The following is a 17,694-nucleotide window of genomic DNA, read 5'->3' as shown; positions in this document are numbered from 1 at the left end:
AATTATATGATGCTATATAGTATTTCATTTAAAATCTCACTCTCTGTATAATTTTGATATTTACAATTCATTTTAAACATGATGATATACCTACCCTTATTTCTTTAAATGTTGCAAAGACGTTTGGCTAAAAATAATATAATTCAGACTCAGTGGAGAATGCATTTTGAATCATTTTTTCCAGTGGCTAGTGATGGATTTGGGCTGATCTCTTCACCCTATTTCTTGGTCCCCTCACGACAAATGGCACATCTTCAAGACAGCTGATTGGCTTTAGTGGCATGAGCTGTGGCCATGGAACAGGGTAACTTTAGAAATTCTTCATAAATTGAAAGTGATATGGTAAGTAAACTATTAGAAAAGTCAACTACTATCAGGTTGTCTGTTTTTAATGTACAAAGGCTACCTAGCAATACTGCACACATTTAAACAGATCATTAAACTCACCAATGGATTTTTTAACAGTCAAATACCTGCCAGTAAACAAAGTTTTAAAATAGGAACAAGATCAAGTTCCCGTGCATCTGCCAATTCCAAAACTCATGAACCCAGCTGATCTTCTCAATGAAAAAAACTGCATTTTATTGAACTATTTTCCCCTGTGAGAACTATTCACAAAAAGTACATTTTAAATTTATAAGTAAACAGTAACTTATTTAGCAAAAGTTAAAACAGTAATTGTTGAAGAATAGAAACGTATAAATAGTTATAACTATGATAGTAACAAAGGTGCCAGATCAAAACATCTCCTTACTTTCCAAGAACCTTCTCAGGTCTGGGCTAAAGGACCCCAAAGAAAAGCCCAGGCATTGGGCATTACTGATGAAGATTCTTCCGAGCAGAATCAGTAGTGGAGGAGGGGGGAAAAAAGGAACTCTAGAGTGGATGTGCACAGTATCTAGAAAACTGAAGAGAGGAGAAAAGGTTGGAGATAACCTGCCATTTGGAACAATTCCTCTAGGTACTCTCATTTGAAGGCAGAAGCAGGGGCTTCGTTGGCATATGCTTTGTTGGCATTTACCTGCTTCAAAACATGGAAAGCTTTTCCTGACCTCCCCCTACACACACATTCACACACACACACTCTTTCTCTCTCTCTCTCTCTCTCTCTCTCTCTCCACTTCTCTGTACACCATACATATTTCTAATATAGTCAGCCCTCCACATCCAGGAGTTCCACATCTAGGGATTCAACCAACTGCGGATCAAAAATATTTGGGAAGAAACACAAAAAACAGTATGACAAAAAATAATACAAATACAAATAATACAAATAGAAAAATACTTCAAATACTAATTTTTATTTGTATTTACATAGCATTTCCATTGTATTAGGTATTATAAGTAATCGATAGAGGACTGAAAGTACACAGGAGGATATGCAAGGTTATATGCAAATACTATGCCATTTTATATCAAGGACTTGGGCATCCAAGGATTTTGGTATCCTCGGGAGTCCTGGAACCAGTTTCCCGCAAATACCAAGGGACGATTGTATTTCATTTCTTACCCTGTACTTATGCCTTGACATTTTGTGTCCCGTCTCTTAGATTTCTAGAACTTCCTAAGGCCAAGGACCACGTTTTCCATTCTGGCACCAGCACAAAGCACAGTTTGGGTACTCAGTATTCAGTGAAGAAACAAATGTAGCATCACCTTCATAAACTTTCATGACTTTGGAGAAGTTAGTCATCAGTCATTAAAGGTACTCCAACCTACCTCCCTAGGGCTGATTTTTAGGTTTATATTCCCTTGCATATCTTTAAAATTTTCCACATGTATACATCCCTAAATAATATGATTTTCCATGTTTCTGAAGTCTTATGTAAATGGAATCATTATATATTCTTCTGCCACTTGCTTTTCTCACATAGTGTTGAGAGAGTCATAAATGTTGATGCATATAGTTGTGTTCCACTCATTTTCACAGCTGCATAGCAGTCCACTGCTTTGCACTTGGTTTTTCCATTCTCCTCCCAGTGATCATTTGAGCTGTTTCCAGGTTTCAATTATAAACAGTGCTTTTATAAGCATCTTTGGAAATGTCTCCCATTCCTGGCATGCATGTAAGAACCGTATTTTTGTGCCAGATTTTCATATATATATATGAAAATATATATTTGCTGCCATATATAAATATATATTTGCTGCCAGATCAGGTATGGGAAATATATATTAAATATATATATTTAATATATTTAATATATATAATATATATTTTATATATTTAATATATTTAATATATATAATATATATTTTATATATTTAATATATGTTTAATATACATTTAATATATATTTAATATATTATATATTAAATATATATTAATTTAATATATATAATTTATATATATTTATAATTTATATAATATATACAAATTATTTATATTTATAAATTATATATAATATATACAAATTATTTATATTCATAATTTATATATAATATATGCAAATTATATATATTTATAATTTATATATAATATATATAATTTATATATAATATATATAATTTATATATATTTATAATTTATATATAATATATATAATTTATATATATTTATAATTTATATATAATATATATAATTTATATATATTTATAATTTATATATAATATATATAATTTATATATATTTATAATTTATATATAATATATATAATTTATATATATTTATAATTTATATATAATATATATAATTTATATATATTTATAATTTATATATAATATATATAATTTATATATATTTATAATTTATATATAATATATATAATTTATATATATTTATAAATTATATATAATATATATAATTTATATATAATATATATAATTTATATATATTTATAATTTATATATAATATATAATTTATATATATAATTTATATATTATATATAATTTATATATATTTATAAATTATATATAATATATATATAATTTATATATATATATATTATATATAATTTATATATATATAAATTATATATAATATATAATTTATATATATATAATTATATTATATATAATTTATATATATATTTATAAATTATATATTATATAATTATATATATTTATAAATTATATATAATATATATAATTATATATATATAATTATATATAATATATATAATTTATATATATTTATAATTATATATTATATATAATTTATATATTATATATAATTTATATACAATATATATAAATTATATATATTTATAATTTATATACAATTTATATATATTTATAATTTATATAATATATATAATTTATATATATTTATAATTTATATATATAATTTATATATATTTATAATTTATAAATATATATAATTTATATATATTTATAAATTATATATAAATATATAATTTAATATATATTTAAATTATAAATTATAAATTATATAAATTATATTTAAATATATAAATATGTATTTATATTTATATATTTAAATCAAAGTATCTGGAGCAGATGGATAACAGATGAAAACATAGGCAAATCCACCATTTGAAATGAAATCCCAAGCTTGTCAACACTCTAATTCAAGCAGATGGGCAGCCTATTGGTGTCCTGGGGCTGCTGTAAAGAAGTCCCACAAACTGGATGGCCTAAAAGAACAGAAATAAATTCTCTCACAGTTCTGGAGGCCCAAAGTCCAAAATCAAGGTGTCAGCTAGGCCATGTGCCATCTGGAGCCTCTAGGGGAGAATGCTTCCTTGCCTCTCCCTAGCTTCTGGTGGTGGCTGCAATCCTTGGCATTCCTTGGCTTGCAGCTTCACCACTCCAATCTCTCTGCCTGTTGTCACATGGCTTTCTCCCTGTGTGTCTGTGTTTTCACATGGTGCTTTCCTCTTTCATAAGGACCCCAGTCATGCTGGATGAGGAGTCCACCCTACTCCAGTGCTGCATGACCTCATCTTAACTAACTACAACTGCAGTAACAAACAAGACCACAGTCTGAGGAAATAGGGACTAGGGCTTCAGTATATCTTTTTAGGGGACACAATTCAACCCATAATAGGCAGGAGGTTGGCTACAGAAATTAACAATCTACAAAATGGTCATGTCAACATATGGTTACATTCAGAACAATTTCATTTGTCAATCTATCCATAAGCATTCAATGAATACCTATGAAATTAACTAGTACTGAAATAATAATATGGTTTTTTAGAAGAAATAATGAAATGACAACAAGCCAATCATTCTGAGATACTCCTAACTCAGCATATATCATTATTTAAATCTTGTTTCCAAAGAGTTCACAATCAGTAACTATATAGTGGGCAGCTACTCTGGACCACAATGGAGAGATCCCCCTCCCCTCAACCAAAAAAATTTGAGATATGTCTTCAAGGAGCTAAAAACTGAGTTGGGAAGATGACAAACAAATGTTTAGATAACAATAAAGATAATTAATATGTATAAAAAAGGTTAAATAGTAATAAAGACAATAACAGAGGTGATACAATTAAAGCAAAACAGAGTATCTGCTTATGCTAATGATCACGGCTTTCATTTACAGATCATCTACTACCTGTCAGACATTGTTCTAATCACAGATTAAGTCATTTAATCCCCACCAAAACCTTAAAAGGCAACTAGGTATTACTATCATCATATGACAACTGACAAACACAAGGAACAGGAAGGTTAAACAATTTGTCTGCTGATAACTGTCAAAGGTGGAACTGAAATCTAGGCAATCTGACCGGCCCTCTCATCCACTAACAGAGAGATATCTGTCATTCTCATTCTGTCATAGATGATCATATTAAAATGAGGACATCATGCCTCCTGCTTGCACAGCTGGATAAAAAAAATCTTTTCGGAATTTCATCCACGTGATAAAATCTGATGATCACAAAGAAGAACCCTAGACTTCACTTTAAAGATGAGTCAACAAATAGGCTTTTTCCCCTGAAATCCATGTCTGTGAGTCACTGAAACAGCACAACCCTTGATTGTCTACTATTTATTTGTATCCACTTAGTCTTTATTAAAACTATCTTTTAAAAGGAGAAAGTTTTTATTACTAGTGCACAAAACACCCCATGAGGTGCAACTATGATGTAATGAGGCATTTGTTAAAAAGCCTGTCAGATCATATATAGCTGAGTTATTCTTCAAAGTAGTCCCCTTTGATGGTGTACACAAATTCCAGCAATGTGGCCACTGTTCAAAGTATTCTTTGAATTATTCTTTTGAAACTGCCTTTGGAATTTAAAGCTACATAAGGTACCATCTCATGAACTTTAACCATATCTTAGTTTTTAAACCAAAACCAATGCTCCACACAGCACCGGTGCCCATTCTATATATTAATAGAGGTGATACAAAATGATTTTGGCCTAGAGCCTTTGAGGATATTTTTTTTAAAGGTGCGAGGATATTTTTTTAAAGGTGCCATGGTCTCTGAAGTCAATCCAAAGAAGAGTTCCAAAATACATTGAATAATTTGGATTTGGAACTTCCTGACCTTCCTCTACATGGGGCTTTTGGAACGCTGCCTAGGGTCTTTTGATTGTTGAGAATGTTGGGCTTGATACATCTTAATTAGTCCTAACTTGCAAGAGCAGGTTGACCTTGAAGGTTAGCAGAGATAAGTAGTAGGAGTAGCAGCTTGCCCAGCAGGCAGTTTGCCATAGTAGAGAAGGAGTATGCAAAGGGAATCCCCAAAGATGGCTTAATTAGGATCCTGGGAGAATCAGAAGGAGAAAGACTTGCCATGACCTAGAGAGTATGGACAATAGTTATCTTCATACTTGGAGCAGTTACTTCTTCCAGTCACAAATACAAACAACCACCTATCCTTGTTACAGAAGAAGGTGAAAGGACTGAACGTACATATTTTTATAACTTGGCACTATTGGCAGACAAGGTTTCACAGATGGGGCAGAAATAACTTAAAAAAAAAAGGCAGAAATAAAAAAGGCAAGAAGATGAAGAAGAACCAAAACCAGTGTTAAAAGAATGGCAAGGAAAGAGAGGATGAAGAAATTCCAGTTCTAAAATAATGATACATGTGAATCTCGCAGAGAAGTTCTATATCTTTTGAAGGAGCAGTATATGCTGCTCCACAAAGAATTCCCAAGATCCAGATGGAAATTCTGTTATCGACACTAGGAGGAAAAGCTGGGTAGTGGTGGTTAAGAATGGGTATAAATGTGGTGATATGTATAGTCAGTAAGACTATTCATGAGGTGTGCTATCTTCCTGAAGATTGTATCTGAGACGTGGCTTCTATTAACGTAATTCAACATCTATCCATGATTTTTAAAAACACCCTCAGGAAATCAGGAATTGTCAAGGGCACCTATGAAAAACCTTCAGCTGACATCACATTTAGAAAGCATTTCTTCTTTCACCAATAAGAGTGGGAACAAGGCAAGGACGGTCACTCTTATCACTTGTATTTAACATCTTTTAGAGCTTCTAGCAAGTTCAAAACACATAACATATTGGAAAAAAGAAGTAAAACTGTATTTACAGACAACATAATCACGTATGCAAAAAAAATCCTAAGAATACTACAAAAAAACTACTAGAATAAGTAAATTTAGTAAGGCTGCATAAAACACAAAGCCAATATAAAAATTAATTATATTTGTATTGTTAGCAATGAACATATGAACACTGAAATATAAAAATACTGGCCAAGTGCTATGGTTCATGCCTGAAATCTCAGCACTTTGGGAGGCTGAGGCAGGAGGACTACTTGAGCCCAGGAAGTTGAGACCAGCCTGGGCAATACAGCAAGACCCTATCTCTACAAAACATAAAAAAAAAAATTAGCTGGGCATGGGGGCATGCACCTGTAGTCTTCAGCTACTTGAGAGGCTGAGGAGGGAGGATCACTTTAGCCCAGGAGGTTGAGGCTACAGTGAGCCCCCATCATGCCACTGCACTCCAGCTTAGGTAACAGAACAAGACCCTGTCTCAAAAAACTTTATTTTAAAAATGTCATTTGCAATACCAAAAAAAATGAAATACTTAGGGAAACACTGAACAAAATACGTCCAAGAATCACACACTGAAAGCTACAAAAGATTGCTGAGAGAAATTAAAGACCTAAATACATGGAGAAATATTGCATGCTTGGGCCAGGCGTGGTGGCTCATGCCTGTAATCCCAGCACTTTGGGAGGACGAGGCGGGCAGATTACCTGAGGTCAGGAGTTCAAGACCAGCCTGACCAACATGGAGAAACCCCGTCTCTACTAAAAATACAAAATTAGCTGGGTGTGGTGGTGGGTGCCTGTAATCCCAGCTACTTAGGAGGTTGAGGCGGGAGAATCGCTTGAACCCAGGAGGCGGAGGTTGCAGTGAGCTGAGATTGCACCATTGCACTCCGGCCTGGGCAACAAAAGCGAAACTCCATCTCAAAACAAAAATAGATAGATAGATAGATAGATAGATAGATAGATAGATAGATATAGATATATAGATACATATCGCATGCTCAAGGATCAAAGACTCCTAATTGTCATGATGTCAATATTGATCTACAAAGTCAATGAAATCCCTATCAAAATCCCAACAGGCTTGGACAAGATGATTCCAAAATTTGTATGGAAAGGCAAGCGACCAAGAATATTCAAAACAATCTTGAAAAGAAAAAAAAAAAAAAGTTGCAGTACTTCCACTACCTGATCCCCAGACTTATTATAATGCCTCAGTAATCCAAGACACTGCAGTACTGGTATAAGGATAGACATACAGATCAATGGAACAGAACAGAGACTATAATTAGGCCCTTCTTTTTGAGGTCCTAGCAATGGTCAATCGATTTTCAACAAAATTACCAAAATGTGTGGGCCTTTTCCCACAAATGATGCTGGAACAGTTTGATGTCCATATGGAAAAATAAATGAATCTTTACCCTTACTTCACAAAATATACAAAATTAACTTGAAATGGAACATAGACATACTAGTTTTATATTGCTGAATAACAAACTTAGCAGCCATAAACAGCACATATTTATCATCTCACAGTTTCTGTGGGTCAGGTGTCCAGGCACAGCTTAGCTGGGTCCTCTGCTCAGGGTCTCACAAAGTTGCAATCAAGGTAATGGCCAGGCTGCATTCTCATCTGGAGGCTCAACTGGGGAAAATCTGCTTCCAAGCTCATTCAGAGTGTTGGTAGAACTCATTTCCTTTAGGCTGCATGGTTGAAGGCCCTGGCTTTTTGCTAAGCAGCTTTAAGTTCCTAGAGACCACCTGCAGTTCCTTTCTATGTGGCCTTCCTCAATGTGGCTGCTCACATCAACAAGTCAGCAGAGAGAATCTCACCTCGGGGAGGACCCAGACCTTCTTTTAAGGGTTTTGTGCTGATTAATTCAGGCCTACCCAGGATAACTTCTCTTTTGATTAATTCAAAATCTACTGGTTGTGACCTTAATTATATCTGTAGAATCCCTACACTTTTTCCATATTCTAGTCTATATTCTAGAAGCAAGTCACAGGTCCTGCTCACACTCAAGGGAAGGGGATCACACAGGTATAAACACCAGGGGTTGGAAAGATCTGTCTGCCAAAACAGATCTAAACATAAGAGCAGGACTAAAAAAGTTCTGGAAGGAACACAGGGGAAAATTTTTGTGAACTTAGGTTAAGTAAAGATTTCTTAAAACACAAAAACTCAAACCATAACAGGGGAAAAAGTAAATAGGACTTCATCAAAATCAAAACTCCTTGCTCTTGCACAGGCACAGTTAAGAAAATGAAAGACAAACCACAGTTTGAGAGAACATGCTTGCAAATCACATATCTGATGAAGTACTTGTATCCAGAATATAAAAAGAACCCTCACAACTTCAGACAGACAATCCAATTTAATAAGAAATGGGCAAAAGATTTCAGCTAATCCTTCACCAAAGAATATAAACTTAATGGCCAAAAGCACATAAAGACATGCTCACTATTACTAGTCACTAGGAATTTGTAAGTTAAAAATACAATGAGATACCATTATACACCCAGTCAAATGGCTAACATTTTAAAGGCAGACAATTAAAGCCAGTAGGAATGCAAAATGGCACAATGGCATGGCCACTTTGGAAAACAGTTTGACAGTTCCTTGTAAAGTTAAACATACACTAAACATATGGCCCAGCAATGCCACACCTAAGTATTTACACAAAGCAAATAAAAGCATGAGTCCACACAAAGACTTGTATGTGAATGTTCATGGCAGCTTTTTTTCAAAATGGCCAAAAACTGAATCAACTCAAATGATCAACTACTGAATGAATAAATTACATTATAACCATACTATGGAATACTACTCAGCAACAGAAAGTCAGGAACTGCTGATACATGCAACAACACAAAAATGAATATAAAAAGCAGTATGCTAAGTGAAAGAAGCCAGCCACAAAAATACCACATAAGCCTATCCTTGAGAAATTTCAAAGAACTACGAGTGTTCACATCATACTCTTTCACCATAATGCAGTTAAGTTGTAAATCAGTTTTGAAAATACCTAGAAAATACATTTGTAAGTAAAAATATACTTCTAAACAGCTCGCAGGTGAATGAAATAATCATAATAGAAAATATCACAACTAAATAATCATGAAAATACTATGTTTTGAAACATCCAAACAGCAGAATAAATCTAAAGAAAGGAGGAGAAAATGAAGAATGATTCCTGGTATATTCTTTAAGTGAAAAGGGCAAGAGGCTGAATAGTGTATGAAATATGTTTTTGTGCAAGAAAAGGGGAAAATACATGTACGTGCTTGCTCAAATTTGCAAAAGATACTTAGAAGAACAAACTAATAAGATTGATCATCTACGGGGGGAAAAGAAACAGAATACCTGGTCAGAGATGGGGTGAAAGCAAGACTTTTCTGAATATACCTTGAAATAAATTTGACTTTAAAATCATATAAAGTTTTTACTCGTTAAAAATTAATCAAAAAAGCGGGGGAAAAGCCCTAAAAGGGAAACAAATGAACATAATTATATTATCAAGTTGGTGCCATAACCACAACTGACAAACCTCTGGTTAGACTAATAAAGAAAAAAGGAGGGCACAAACAAACAATAGTAGGATGCAGGAATGAAAAGACAGACACAGCTATAGATTTGGCAGACATTTGCTGGTAGTTTATAATCTTCCAGGCCCAGGCAGCTCTATGTGCAAGTTCTAGCAACATTCAAGGAACCAGTAACTCCAATCTTATACAAACTTCCAGAGAACAGAAAAAGGGAATACCTCAACTCACTTTATAAGGCTAGCATAAGCATGATATTAAACTAGACCAAGACAGCACAGGAAAACTAATACCAAATCTTATGTATATAAGATGTAAAAATCCTAAAGAAAGTATTAGCAATCAAACCCAGCAGTAAGAAAGAACATGACCCTGTTGAGTTTATCCCAGCAATACAAACTTAGTTAATGCTACAAAGTTATATTAGAAAATCCCTTAAAATAGCCTACCACATTAACAAGTTCAAGGAGGGAAAACACAGGTTCTCCCTCACGCCTGTAATCCTAAGCACTTTGGGAGACTGAGGCAGGAGAATTGCTTGAGGACAGGAGTTTGAGACCAGCCTGGGTAACACAGTAAGAAGCCCTCTCTACAAAAACACAAACCAAAAACCTATCTCCATAAAGGAAGAAAAGGGGTTTGATAAAACTCAACATCCACTTATGACCGAAAAAAATGTACACTAGAAGTGCCCCTACACAAAACCTAGAGTAAACACAATACTTTATGGTGAAACATTGAAAGCAAGAGCCTTCTCAAGTAAAGATCTTGGGCCCCACCCCAGACCTACTGAATCAGAAACTCCAGGCATGATGCCAGGAATTTGTAGTTTTGCAAAAACCCCTCAGGTGATTATGATGTGGCTTGCTGCTCTGAGTGGGAGCCACAGAGCAACACTGTTGGCATCACCTGGGAGCTTGATGGAAATGAGAAGAAAAAGCTCTCCGGGCCCATCCCGGAACCACTGAGTCAGAATCTGTGTTTCAACTCGAAGTCCAGGTGATTCATAAGGCAATGAAGTTGGAGAAGCACTCCTGGTAGTGCTGCACGCTGGGACCACTTTTTAAAAATGCAGATGTCAGAGTCTCAGCCCAGATCAATTAAGTTCGAATATCTGTGGGCGATGCCCAGGGCAGCAAGTATGTAAAACTCCCCAAGTGATTCTAATGAGCAGCAGGAAAGGCAATCCCCTGGTCCGTGGTATTCCCTCTATGAGGAAACTTCTGTTTAGGGACTCTGTACCCGCTCTGAAAAGCCAGAGAAGAAAGAGGCATTCCTCGAGTTCTTTGAAGTTCCCCTCAAGAAAGAAGATTGCATTTCATACATATACCAATGGTGCCTTTTTAATATGGCTTACAAAACTAAAAACTGAAACCGAGAAAAAACCCTGTAGTCATGAGAGCTGCAGGAAGTTGCAGCGGAGGCTGCGAACCCAGAAGTCAGACTTGCCTGGGTTCAAATCCTGATATTGCTGCTTCCTAAACGCTTCAGCTTAGACCTAACCTCTCTGAAACTCAGTGGGGATCTTAACAGTTTTTACCTCAAAGCGATGCTGTGAGGATTCATATGAGACCTGATGTAAAAGCACTGGGCTAAGGACTTGGCAAAGATTACACCTAATATTAATGTAAGTTATGACTGAGGCGGCTATTTAAGCATTGACAGTGAATCTGATGAAATCCTCAGCAAATCAAGACCAAATGTATCTCTCCACAGCTGTAGCTCCTGAGCACTTGAACTGTGGCTAATCCAAACTGAGATGGGCTATAATGTAAAATATACACCTGATTGACAATTTAGTACCAAAAAAGGAAAAACGTGTCATTATTATGTCGATGACACATTGAAATATTTCGCATATGCTGTGTTAAATATATTAAAATTGATTTCACCTGTCTCTTTACTTGTTCAATGTGGCTACTAGAAAATTTTAAATTACACATTCTCTATTGGCTAGCGCTATCTTAAAGGACTGGGAAGCCAGGATATGAGCTGGTACTATTAGACTATTTCCGAACTTTAATTTACTGCAAAATCACCTGGGGGCCTCATTAAAATTCACATTCAGCTTAAGGAGTCGGTGGTGGGTCTCAGTGGGTGAGGATGGGGCTTGAAATTCTGCCTGTTTCACCAGCTCCCGGGGAGCAAGGGCAATCCCCATCAATAAGAAAAACCTGTTTCATGTCATAGGCGTAATGGGAATCTCTGGGGAGATTATTAGAGTTGATATAGTGAAGGAAGGACATGTCCAGCAGAGTTAGACTCAGCTTCAACTTTGAAAAAATCAGTTCTCTCTCCAAGCAAGGGATTCAAAGAGGTGGGGGCCAGCACCAACGGTCAGTCCTCCCTTTGTTAGGGCAGTAGGGACCTGTGCTTTCTCTCCCAGATCCAGAACCACTGACATGGGCAAGGAACACCTCAGAACCAGGAAACTCAAAATGGAATACTGGCTGGGGTTTCTCATATCCTCCTAGTCACATAACCCGTGTTAACCGCAGCGCCCTCCTGGGGTCTCACTGAAACCAAGTGCAAACTTTCCTTCTTACTGTTATCCACAAACAGTACTGACACGCAGGTATATTTCATGTCATGGCCAAGTGTCACTGCTGTGCAGGCAGGTACATTTCTTATTTCAGTAAAAGAGCTTGGGCCAATTCCAGGCCTGCTGGATTCCAGCATAGTACCTATTCTCCTAAATCCCCACCTAAGTTGTCTCAGGGCCATAAAGCAATTTAAAAGTCATATAAGGGAATTTAAAGCACCACCACCTGATGCTAAGAATCTACCTTATAACCCACCTCTGCCTCTACATCTCCCAAGAAGGAGAAAGGATAACTGATGTAGCAATCCATTACATTCCAAGCAAAAGGCTCTGGGAAATAAACAATGCTTCCTTCTCACAAAAAAGTTCAAGGACATGCTATCAAAATATAACAATTATCACATGCTAAAGAAAGGGCATTGCTGTGTGCTGTCAGGGTTTGGAGGCAAGGGGATAAGAGATGAATGAGTTACAAACAACTTTTATTTTTACTTTCAATTATTCCCCCTTCAACTTCCCACCCCAAACATACTAGCAAGCAAAGCAAAAACTAATCTGCACTCAAACTGCTCATGCCAAGAGTTCAAAAATCAAGAAGCTGAGAAGAAAAGGGTGGCAAGACAATGACTGATTCAAAGAACTTTCTCATTTGCTGTTTGACCACGGCAAGAAAGGTTAAGCATGAGCTCCATTTCATCTGGCAGACAGGGAGCATGATCTCTAGACATGCAACAGAATTGGTTACAATGATCATGCGTGAACAATTCTAAGCTGGCCTCCTTTGTCTAGTTCAAGTTAAATAATGTTTACTAAATGTCTACTGTGTGTATAGGACCATCTTAGGTTTCAGACAATCAGAAAAAATATCTCCAACCTCGCCCTTTTTATTACAATCATAGAAAATGAAAAACATATTGAAATATGTAGGAGTTACCTATTAAGACAAACAGTCAAGGAACAGCAATACTAAACTAATACAAGTACATGAAATTCATTGCAAAGTGCAACTTATAGAGACATTTCAAGATACTGAGAAACAACTTTAACGAGAAAAGGCCGCTCAGGCGCCTGCCCTATCACTCAGGAGCCCGCCCTGTTCCAGCAAGGAGGATGGTACAGACCTGGGGAGCTATCAACGATCTCTTCCCCAGAGCCTGGATCGCTTTTTATTCTAACCCCAGAAGCACAAGCATCCAGTCTAGTATGGACTCAGGAGCTGCGGTCAGGTCTCGATTGGAAAAGAGAAAGTCTTCCATTCTGAGACACTTGGGAGAGGCAGGCAACACTCCCTGAGGCTGAGCTTGCCTTGCTGTCACCCTGTGATTGTTGGTTATACACTACTACCATTTTAGGAATACATAAAACAAAAACTTGTTATGGTATACCAGTGACATCAGGCCCCTATGAAAGAGGCAATATAAATACCTGCATATTTTAATGATGACAGAAGAGGGAGATTGAGGCAGAGAGGCCACACCTACAGCCACAGGGAAGACAGTCCAAGAACAGGAAGGACAACTGCCCTCTTATACCAGTTCTCCAAATAGCAACTGCTTATACAACACATTCATGCAATAATAATAATGCTGCACACTTTACAAAGGGCTCTGAGGCACATTTGATTCTCTGACGAACTCTGGAAACTTGGCAGGGCAGGTTTTATTAGCTCTATCTTACAGATGGAAGAGCCACTAGCAGCAAGGTTAAATGACTTGTCCAGTGACACAGAGTTAAGGAAGAGAACTGGGACCTGAACTCAGCTTCTGGAATCCAAATGCAGGAAGCTTTCTACCACCTCACACAAACAAAAGGCTCATTTACCATAGTTCCTCTGGTAGAAATAGAAAGCACTAGTAGTACACAATGCCAATTATCTAAAGAGATGCCTCCGCATTCTTAAAAAGAAAAAGATGAGACTGTCGTGGTACTCACAGTGGAAAAATACACTGCAAAGATTTCCAATGAAAAATCTTCCCCCAACTACAGGATGACAACGGGACCTAACTCAGTAACTCCTACTGGGTCTCCTGATACACTCTCACTTTCAAGGCAGATAAACTAGAAGAAGGCCTCTCTTGCTCTATTATTGTTTGTAGCAACAAAATTTGGCCTCAAGAAATTTCTAAGTCCAAATGGTAAAGGGAATATAGCACTGCAAGAACTGAGGACACTGCTGCCAGCGTCGCCTGGAACCAAAAGCTCGTGCCAACAAGGAAATGCAGAGAAATGTCGAGAAAAGCAAGCTACTGGATTCCAAAAGTTTATTAAGACATAGCTAGAATAATGTTTTTTCTTAAAAACAAAAGAGTTCCATATCGTTCAAGTCAATAACAGCTTTTCTTTAATGTCTACTACATGCAAGACACTTTTCTAAGCACTTAGCATAGATTATTCACTGAGTCCCTCCAGCAACCCTTTGAGAAAGGTACTATTATTATTCTCATTTGACAGATAAGGAAACTAAAGCACAGAGTTAAGTACCTTGCCTAAAGTCACACAGATAATATTAGGTCCAGGATTCAAATTGGGGCAGGCTGCCCAATCCAGAGTCAAAATCTTCTAGGCAAATGACGGTCCCTATCCCCCACATCTGCCAAAAAGGAAATAAAGAACTAGAAAACTAGAAAATAATGAAAGCAGAACTTCAAAGAGGTCGAAAACAGGAAAGGAAAATTACTAAAGAATAATGAAAACAATCTATTATTCTGTTACAAAATCGAATAAACTTTAGAAATGAGAAACTCCAGCCTTTGAAATCCTCTGGTTACCCCTTTAAAATGTCACCTATTAATCGTTGAAGAGTCTCCACTTTTCTCTTTATTTTGGAGCCCTCAATAAGAGCAAGAACCATGTGTTTTCAGTGGTTTCTAAGTAACTACATTTTGTTAATCTGCCTCTCATTTTGGAACAAAAAATATTAAAGTATTTTTTGTAACTTTAATTATTTTTCAGACCTGTAAAAGTTTAAAATTTTGCTTTGAAGCCATTGAACATACAGAATATGAGAGAACTTAGAAGGTATTAAACAGATGAACTTTTACAGTCAACTCTCATTAATGCCATTTTATTAGCGAGCACTCTTGTTCCTAAGAATGAGTGCTTCTTTTCTCTTGAGCTATTTCAAAATAAACTAGTTTCTTTACAAACCACACAAGGACTGATGATCATTTCAGATAAGAGGTTCACAGTACAAACCATTGCACAGGAAGAGAAACCCTTGTGCAAGGTAGCCTGAGAGTCCAGCAGACACTGGCATGAAATCAACAACCAATATTGACCTCAGCAGAGCTTTCTGTAGCTACAGTCAGCTATCTAACTATGAAAACAGCAAAGGATTTGAAAAATACCTCTCTAGGTATTTGAAATCACTTACTGTTTGCATGTCGGGGGAGGGGGGAAATGTGAGTAAAAATGAGGCTGGGATGAGCTTACCATCTAAAAGACACTCATTGGAGAAATGATGACTCCAAAAAATCTCTTTGATTCAGAGATTTACTTTTGGATTTATTTCCTTTACTGGAGCAGCAGCTGGCAATCTAAAACTAGAAATTCAAAGTAATGCCCAAGTCATTCTCAATCATGCCAGCCTGTTTTACTGTCATTGTAAGGTTTCAGAGCTCTATTTTTTCTCATAGCGCTCATCTCTGCCAGAAAATATATCATTGTTTATTTTTTTATTGTGTGCCTCCCCACATATAAACTCTATAAGGCAGGGACCTCAGCAGTGGGGCTCTTTGCTGTCTTCCCAGTGCCCACCGTTGGCATTCTTGTGTTTGATGAATGAATGAAACCATCGACAACTTAATAAATGTAGTTAGAACTTTAAGTTAAAGAGACCAATCATTTACTAACTACACTAGAATCTACAAGCCCCCCATGAATGTTATCCACCCTCAAGCACCCGGGAGGCTACTATACACTGGTGCTGCAGGCAGCACCACTGGTTCAAATCTCCCCCATGGTGTGGAATCTCTGAAAAGTAGATTTGATTTTGTGAAGCAGCCAAAAGCCATTCAGAATCAAATCTGGTGAATACATGATCGTGCCCAATATATATGTTGGATGAAGGCAAACGTGTCTGCAAAGTAACAGGCCTGATTGTCTTATTTGGTTGGTAAACCGATTTTGAAGGAAATTCAAAATGGTTTGCAGTCTAGCAAAATTGCTGGCTCAGTCTCAAGACTCTAAGGTGCTTATTTCACAAGGAATAATACTGAGCTGTGGTAAAAAGAATCCAGACTAGACAGACACCAAGATACCCCCAAAGAGCTGGCTTGTGATATTAGCTTTGCCATTAAGTTGCCCTGAAGCCCGGGACATATTAGTTACCCTCTCTGGGCCTCAGTTCCCCCATCCAGGAAACAAATGAACAATGTAAACTTCAGGGTGCCAGTCAATTCTAAAATGCTATAATTTTATTCTTGTGAAGATCTGGTGTATCTGTTTCAAAACCAGTCGCAACCCACTTCGCCTCAAACGATGCGTGCGTCTATAAAGCTCTAATATAATTTTTGCAGCAGATTCACTTCTTACTTGCTTAGGCAAATACTAAAATTAGTTTTCACTTCCTGAGCGCAGCAAAAGACAGTTAAGGGAGGCAACCCGGCCACGGGCGCTTGCTCGTGCCTGTACATACTTCCGACTGCGTATCAGGGAACTGTTCCCTCTAAGATCTTCCCTCAACTGTTGCAAAAGCAGATAAACCTCTCGTGTATGACACAGAAACACTGGCCGAGAGCGGCCATCGAGGCTTCGCGGCCAGTGCCGGGCTGCGGCCGCTCCGCAGGGCCCACCGGGGATGCGGCGGACGCCCGCTCCGTGCGGAGGGCCAAGGCGAGGACCAGCCGCGGAGCGTCGCCGGGGAGGCAGGGCGGACGCCCGGCCCACTCACCGCCCCGGGACGGGGAAGCAAAGTCCAGGCAGTGGCTGAGACGTCCGCCCCCAGCTCCACGGCCAGCCAACCCCTACCCCCGTCCCGACCTTCGCCCGCCGCCGGCCGGCCACCTTGGGCGGGGAGAACGGGAGGAAGCTGGAGGTACCTGCCTGCTGCTCCCTGGCCTCAGCCCTGCCCCGCGGGGACAGCGACGGCGCCTGGACGAAACCCCCACCCAACCCTGACGGTGCGGCAAGGCCCCGCGCGACCCGCTGGCCCAAGGAGTC

General features: G+C 37.4%; 1 protein-coding gene across 12 annotated transcripts in view; it reads right to left on the bottom strand.

Moving 5' to 3' along the window:
• The window catches only part of MTM1 (myotubularin 1), a 110,770-nt gene that overhangs the window by 86,956 nt on the left and 6,120 nt on the right, over positions 1–17,694 (bottom strand). For 2 of the 12 annotated variants that reach the window (XM_063804320.1, XM_063804324.1), the window contains 2 exons: positions 755–906; positions 95–286 (listed from right to left, as the gene is read on the bottom strand). The exons of 7 other annotated variants lie outside the window; for them this stretch is intronic. The gene's annotated coding sequence lies outside the window, so the exon portion shown is untranslated. Of the gene's footprint in view, positions 1–94; positions 320–754; positions 907–17,694 lie in introns of those variants that run through there. 3 more of the 12 variants (XM_063804318.1, XM_063804322.1, XM_063804319.1) reach the window with 2 other exon arrangements.

Source organism: Pan troglodytes, chromosome X (assembly GCF_028858775.2).
Source record: "Pan troglodytes isolate AG18354 chromosome X, NHGRI_mPanTro3-v2.0_pri, whole genome shotgun sequence".
Classification (NCBI taxonomy): Eukaryota; Metazoa; Chordata; class Mammalia; order Primates; family Hominidae; genus Pan; species Pan troglodytes.
Note: the sequence above shows the minus strand (reverse complement) of the source record. Positions and strands in the feature narration are given on the sequence as shown.